The sequence below is a fragment of the Lytechinus variegatus genome, chromosome 13, assembly GCF_018143015.1.
Source record: "Lytechinus variegatus isolate NC3 chromosome 13, Lvar_3.0, whole genome shotgun sequence".
Lineage (NCBI taxonomy): Eukaryota > Metazoa > Echinodermata > Echinoidea > Temnopleuroida > Toxopneustidae > Lytechinus > Lytechinus variegatus.
This window is the reverse complement of record NC_054752.1, coordinates 17,547,047-17,554,169: the sequence shown is the minus strand read 5'-3', so window position 1 is coordinate 17,554,169 and position 7,123 is coordinate 17,547,047. Positions and strand designations below refer to the sequence as shown.

Genomic DNA, 7,123 nt, shown 5'->3' with positions numbered 1-7,123 from the left:
GAAGAGACGGACAACATGTCTTCTAATTCTAAGGTTGCTGTTGTAAGTATTCTGTCAACTCTTTCTGTGAAATTCAGTGCTCTTTAGATTTATTCTCTTCATTGATTATATTGTATACAAGAAAAGTGCTTCGAAAGTTAGGATTTTTTGCAGAAAAATTTTCGCATTAATTAATTCACTCCGCTCGAGCTCCGACTGTCAACAATTGTGATGCGAGCCCCGGGGCGGGCTGGCCTGGGGACAGGGGACGTGCAACTACATTACCGAGGCGTCTTACAGAGTAAAGCCAAGACAGCTAGCTGAACTCCATCTGTTCGGAGGAATTAACAGAAAATAAACATTACAAAAACATTTTTTTCCTACACATACATGATGTGAAAATTTCTACTAAACAAGCTGAAGCAATATTGTTTAAAGGGGAAGTTCACCCTGACATGCCTGAAGAAAACTTTGTTGTAAAAATAGCAGAAAAATAGTAAAAAATATTGGTGAAGGTTTGAGGAAAATCCGATAAAGAGTAAGAAAGTTATTAGAGTTCAAAATTTGGGATTTGTGACGTCATAAACGAGCAGCTGCCCCATGTGTTATGTAATATAAAATGTATGAATTTCAAATTTTGTATGGTTCCTGATGACTTAATTTTGTTTTCTTTTCATGATCGGGTGTGAAATGATTTGTCTATTGATATACAAAAGTTACAGTGAAAACCATTTTCAATTTTCTGAGAAAATGACATTTCATTGATTTTTTACCATTTGCTATGTAGGAATGCTGCTCGCATATGACGTCACAAATCAAATAATTGAAATTCTAATAACTTTTTAAATATTTGATGAATTTTTCTCAAACCTTCGGCAATATTTTTTATTATTTTTTCTGCTATTTTTACAATAAACTTTTTGTCAGGGTGAACTTCCCCTTTAACAACATGTGTCAGCATTGCCATTACTCCTTAGGGCTTAGTTAGGCCCTATAGTAATCAGTATGCTCGATCTGTAATGAAAATCATAAGATCAGTATGTCATGTATGCTCGATCTGTATGAAAATCATAAATCAGACATAAGTCAGAAAAAATTGGAACCAGTGGGATTCAAACCTGCCATCTACTTCTTTCCGGGCAGCGACTCAACCACCAGGCTATTCTGGTTCACGGCTAAGCCACGATGAACTGGAATTCAAATATCCTTGATCCTCTTCTTTCTAACTCATTGCTATTCAAATGCCATCCGCAGTGTACAATAGATAGTAAATTAAGAGGCTTTTATAGGAGGAAATTATAATTTGTTTAACAAATTTTCGGCATTACTCCTATTTGTTTAAGATCAGTATGCTCGATCTGTAATGAAAATCATAAGATCAGTATGCTCGATCTGTATGAAAATCATAAGTCAGAAAAAATTGGAACCAGTGGATTCGAAATTGCCATCTGCTTTCCGGGCAGCGACTCAACCACCAGGCTATTCTGGTTCATGGCTAAGCCATGATGAACTGGAATTCAAATACCCTCGATCCTCTTCTTTCTGACTCATTACTATTCAAATGCCGTCTGCCGTGGACAATAGATAGTAGATTAAGAGGCTTTTATAGGAGAAAATTATAATTTGTTTAACAAATTTTCGGCATTACTCCTATTTGTTTAAGATCAGTATGCTCGATCTGTAATGAAAATCATAAGATCAGTATGCTCGATCTGTATGAAAATCATAAATCATAAGTCAGAAAAAATTGGAACCAGTGGGATTTGAACCTGCCATCTACTGCTTTCCGGCAGCAACTCAACCACCAGGCTATTCTGGTTCACGGCTAAGCCACGATGAACTGGAATTCAAATTATAATTTGTTTAACAAATTTTCGGCATTACTCCTATTTGTTTAAGATCAGTATGCTCGATCTGTAATGAAAATCATAAGATCAGTATGCTCGATCTGTATGAAAATCATAAGTCAGAAAAAATTGGAACCAGTGGGATTCAAACCTGCCATCTACTGCTTTCCGGGCAGCGACTCAACCACCAGGCTATTCTGGTTCACGGCTAAGCCACGATGAACTGGAATTCAAATACCTTTGATCCTCTTCTTTCTGACTCATTACTATTCAAATGCCGTCCGCGGTGGACAATAGATAGTAGATTGAGAGGCTTTTATAGGAGAAAATTATAATTTGTTTAACAAATTTTCGGCATTACTCCTATTTGTTTAAGATCAGTATGCTCGATCTGATCAACTACCGCAGAGACATTAAAACATAAGAAGCTTCCAAAATCGTTAGTAGGCCTACCTTAGTTTTAGGCTTTTTATAGTCATTTTTTTTCCATTATGCAAACAGGTAACTGGTAGCAATTCTGGAGTTGGTCTTGCCATCGTCCGAGCTTTCTGCAAGCATTTTGGTGAGAATGGAGCGGTATATTTGACGGCAAGGAATGAGGAGCGGGGGGATGCAGGCCGTGGAAGGCTTGAAGAAGGAAGGCCTTAATCCTAGATTCCATCTCCTTGACGTGGACGATGTTAGCAGTATGGAGAAGCTTCGAGATGATATCAGGACTGAACATGGGGGCTTGGACATCCTGGTCAACAATGCAGGAATTGCCTATAAGGTGAGAAAGATTCTACCCCAATATACATGTAGCAGTAGCACCTTGTACTTTGTGAGTATAACTATTGATGGAATTGAAATAAAATTACTAAAGTTAGGTGGAAGCGATGAAACCTCCCGTTGACAATCAATTCAATTTATTTATTTCCACTCAATGAGGCCTACTACCTTGCCATTCTTACCAACTCCACTGCCACAACATACATGTATGAGATGTATTTCTTCATCATTTGTTGACTGGCAAGTCGTATGAAAGATATATATGACAACTTATTTCTAATCAAACAAATACTTGTTTCCAAATATTTTTTTTACCATCAATCATGAGTTTGCCAGAACTGATTAAAAATGTTCAAATGCAATTATTTTGTGTTTGTCTTGACAGGGTAACCCTCCAATGTTTGAGCAAGCTGTCGGATCTATCAAGACCAACTACCACGGTGTCCGTCTAATGACTGATACGTTCCTGCCGATCATCAGGGATGGTGGCAGGTAAACTATAACTAGTAGTTTGAATGGCCATGACCAGGATTTAGAAATTGGGGCCGGGGTGCTTGGGGAGGGCAGAGATGATTGATCCATTTGGTTTGCAACATTTCTTGACAAGCTACCCCCTTCCACAAAAGAGGTTCTTGCTGCTAAAACAGCAAAGAGGGTAATTTGTGCACAAAATAATCGAGCAAGAAAATGAAAAATTATAAAAAATTTCCCTCAGGTAAATTGTTACTGAGGGGAAAAGGGTCTGTATGACAAAAAAGGAAGTGAATTCCTCACTGTCCCTGTACAGATCGTGTAAAATCCCCCCCCCCGTGGATTTTTGCCTGGTAAATACATGGTGAAGCTGAAATCCTTACATATCTAGGCAAGCTATTAGCAATTGGTTGAAAGGGAAAAAAAATCCACCTGGGATATGTATACATGTATTACATAATCTAATGAAAATTGAAAACATCATGAAGGTTAAGTGTAATAATGGATTTGAAAAATTACAATTAATGAAATCATGAAATGTAGGCCCATCCACCTACAACCAGTGAATGGGATGGAAATTGGATGAGTTCTTCAAGGGGGGGGGGAACTCACAATAATTTGGTTGAAGCCTTTAACCTCTTCCAGGGATTTAAAGAATTTTTTTATGGAGAAGGTAAACATGTATGTAATAAAGAAACCCATTCTTGATATTTACAATGAGGCCTAAATAAATGTACTTCATCTTGAACAATGTGTGATTTCAAGTTCAGTGTTGACCTTTTGGTGTTGGTGTTAGGTCAATTTTTACACGATTATAACACCAGACATAGAATGAAGATGGTCCCGAAAAGTCACTCACTGGTCGTTGAGACGTCAATAATGTGATCTTGATCAGTTTACAAACTCTGAATAAGATTTGGAGCTAGGGGAAGCAATCCAAATTTCAATTACACCAACACCAAGGCCAACACTGGACTTAAAATCACCCATTATGAAACGAAATTAGGCTCCATGTTTAGTTATCACGTGTAAAGTTATTTTAAAAACGACCCATTATATTGCACATTCCTGTATACCTCGTGACTGTGTTTCTGTCAGTATTATGCTGTTGTTGATTTTCTCAAACTCTGCCATCCTCTCTGCAGGATCACACATGTTGCTAGCATGGGGGCTCCCATGGCCTACTACAGGTTGAGCGAAGAACTTCAGGAACGATTCAAGCAAGTCTCAACTGTACAGGACGTGACGAACCTTATGAATGAATTCATTGAGTGAGTAGATGCCTCTTGGTTGCCTATTTTAGGTGGTTTTCAGTCATTAATCTTTAAGGTTATCTGTTTAACTATTCTGTTTTTATTCAAATGAGCTCATTATAACTGAACATCTGTTTGAGGGATAAATCTTTAAGGGACGGTCCATGCTGGAGATATCTATCATATAATCATTCAATAAATAGAGTAAAATTCACAGAGCAAAATGTTTAAAATTTGTTCAAAATTGGATTGCAAATAAATTTATTCAATTTTAAAGATTTGCATTATTCCGGTAAAACAGTGCTAGGCATGTCTTTATGAATATTCATGAGGTGGGCTGATGATGTCATATTCCCCTTTATTCTTCTGTATTTTATTATATGAAATTAGGTTTATTCAATTTTTTTCTACCAAGAACTAAACCATTGGATTGACAACTGATTAAGTGCATTAGTTATTTATTGCCGCAACTTATTTAATCATAATGGAGACATGTCATTTACACATGTATGAAAAAATGAAACAATTATTTTTTGTGTAATAATATAAGGAAAAGGAAAGTTTGGATGTGACATCAGCCCACCTAATGAGGATTCATGACAATGTGCATGTAACTGTTTTCACAAAATATTGATAAAATTTGAAATTCAATAACTTTGTTATTTATTCTCTCATTTTGATAAAATTTCCAGCATTTTGCTCCGAGAATTTTACTCTATTTATTTAGATGTAAATATTCTCAGCCTTGACCATCCCTTTAAGTTTAGTCCAGATATGTTCAGGGTTGAAATATATATTTTTTTGTCTAGTCACAACAAGCTTTTTTTTATTGTTCTAATTTTCTATTTTCATATTTCAGAATAAGTTATATGTTTTGCATTTGCTTTATTTTTGGAAACTAAAATAGAATAATGCATGTAAATGAATACAAAAAGAGATCTATTATCTTCAAATCTCCCCTCCACTTATTTGTTTTTCTCAGGGCTACCAAGATTGGAGACCATGTCCAGAAGGGTTGGCCAGATTGGGCCTATGGGACCAGCAAACTTGGAGTAGTAGCCCTCACCAAAATACAGGGTGAAAACGTTAGCAAGGATTCAAGCAAAAAGGATGTCCTCATTAACTCTGTAAGTACCTCTTAGAGCTAATGATAATGATGATATTGCAGCAGAACTGCAGATTAGATTTTTTGTTCTTTTAGTGTTGACAGAAAAAGCATGTTATTCTTTGCAATTACTGTGCCCTTGGCTTTAGATTTGGCCTCAGGTTGTCTCATGTTGTATCATTGTTGTGTCCTCAAGGCCAGTTTGAAAGTCAGTTTAATATGTCTTTGGTTCTATCCGTGGTCTTGGATGTCTATTCCTTGGCCTTGGCCTCAGGGTGTGTCCATGGACCGGGCAGGGGTGAGGCCGGGAAACATTGCAGAAATGAGAATGAAATCTGAATCCCTGGCCCCCAGAGTCTGTAGGTTCTTAGCATGGGTAATTCAGTCCCTTTCCTTGTCTTTGGCTGCAGGCAGTCTGACCTCAGCCTTGTTCTTGGCCTGTGCTTTCTACCCAACACTGATATCTATGTTTTTAAAGGGTGAAAGTTTAGAGCTGATCATTGAAAATGGAAAGCATCCACACCTATATATTTCCTATTTGTTAATTTCTACTTCTATTTTTGACAGTGCTGCCCTGGCTACGTTGCTACCGGCATGACGGCGCATCATACGGGTGAAAAGGCAAAGCATAGGCTCACCCCAGATCAGGGGGCAGATACCCCAGTCTACCTGTCCCTCCTACCAGCCGGCACCACCAACATTCAAGGAAAGTTTCTGTATAAGAGAGAGATTAAAGATTTCTTCACAGTTGATATCAGACCAATTACATTGATATAATTTGTTATTTCAGGGTCACATTTACGATCCAACTTATCTTTCAATGATGGAAGAACTCGTGTGATTCGAAAACTGTAATACAACCTTCATTCTTTAGTGTCTTATATATCTTCATTTTAATATGTTTAATTGTAAGTTTGATGAGAATGATAATCATGAACACAGTGATGCCAAAGATGGTGATAATGATGATGAGGAGGAGGAGGAGGAGAAGGATGAAGATTATGATGATGAAGATGATGAATGATGATGGAAATATCATTATTAGTAGTAGAAGTAGTGACACTGGAATTGTACCAGTGTAATTACTAGTATTGAATCGCTATTATTATGTCTTTCATATTGTAGGGGCTATATTGTATAATTCATGAGCTCTGAGTATACGCAGGTTCTTCCAACACAGAACAAAAACAGATGGAGAGGTAGATGTTGCTGGTTTGGAGTTCTGTGCTCAACTGCCAAAACTAGGCAGGGCCTATTTTATTATTCATTTCTTGTCTTGGCCTTCTTTGCACAAGGTTCTAGATTTGAAGATGACAATAAGAAAGTAATACATATCATGGATAAGAACCAGAACCAATCATATATAAGGAGTCTTCCAACATAAATATTCATGATTCAGTCAACGAGGAGAGAGAAGGGGAGTTATACATAGCTGAAGAGAGGACCAAGAGATAAAGTTATTTGATAACAAAAGGAATGGTCAAGTGAGGGATGCAAGGAATGAAGGATAGATGAGGGTAACAAAGGAGATGGGGATAACAAAGATAGATGAGGGTGTTGAAGACTGGGGCCGATTGCATGAAAGGATCTTTGCATGGACCATCTTTCGTGATGCCCATTTTTTATGATGCGCCATGTGAAACGCATTTCAAATCAAGTATCTGCAAACATATTTTATTCGTCTGTCAAAATAAACAATA

General features: G+C 37.2%; 1 pseudogene; it reads left to right on the top strand.

Moving 5' to 3' along the window:
• On the top strand, nt 1-7,123 carry LOC121426258 (annotated as a pseudogene).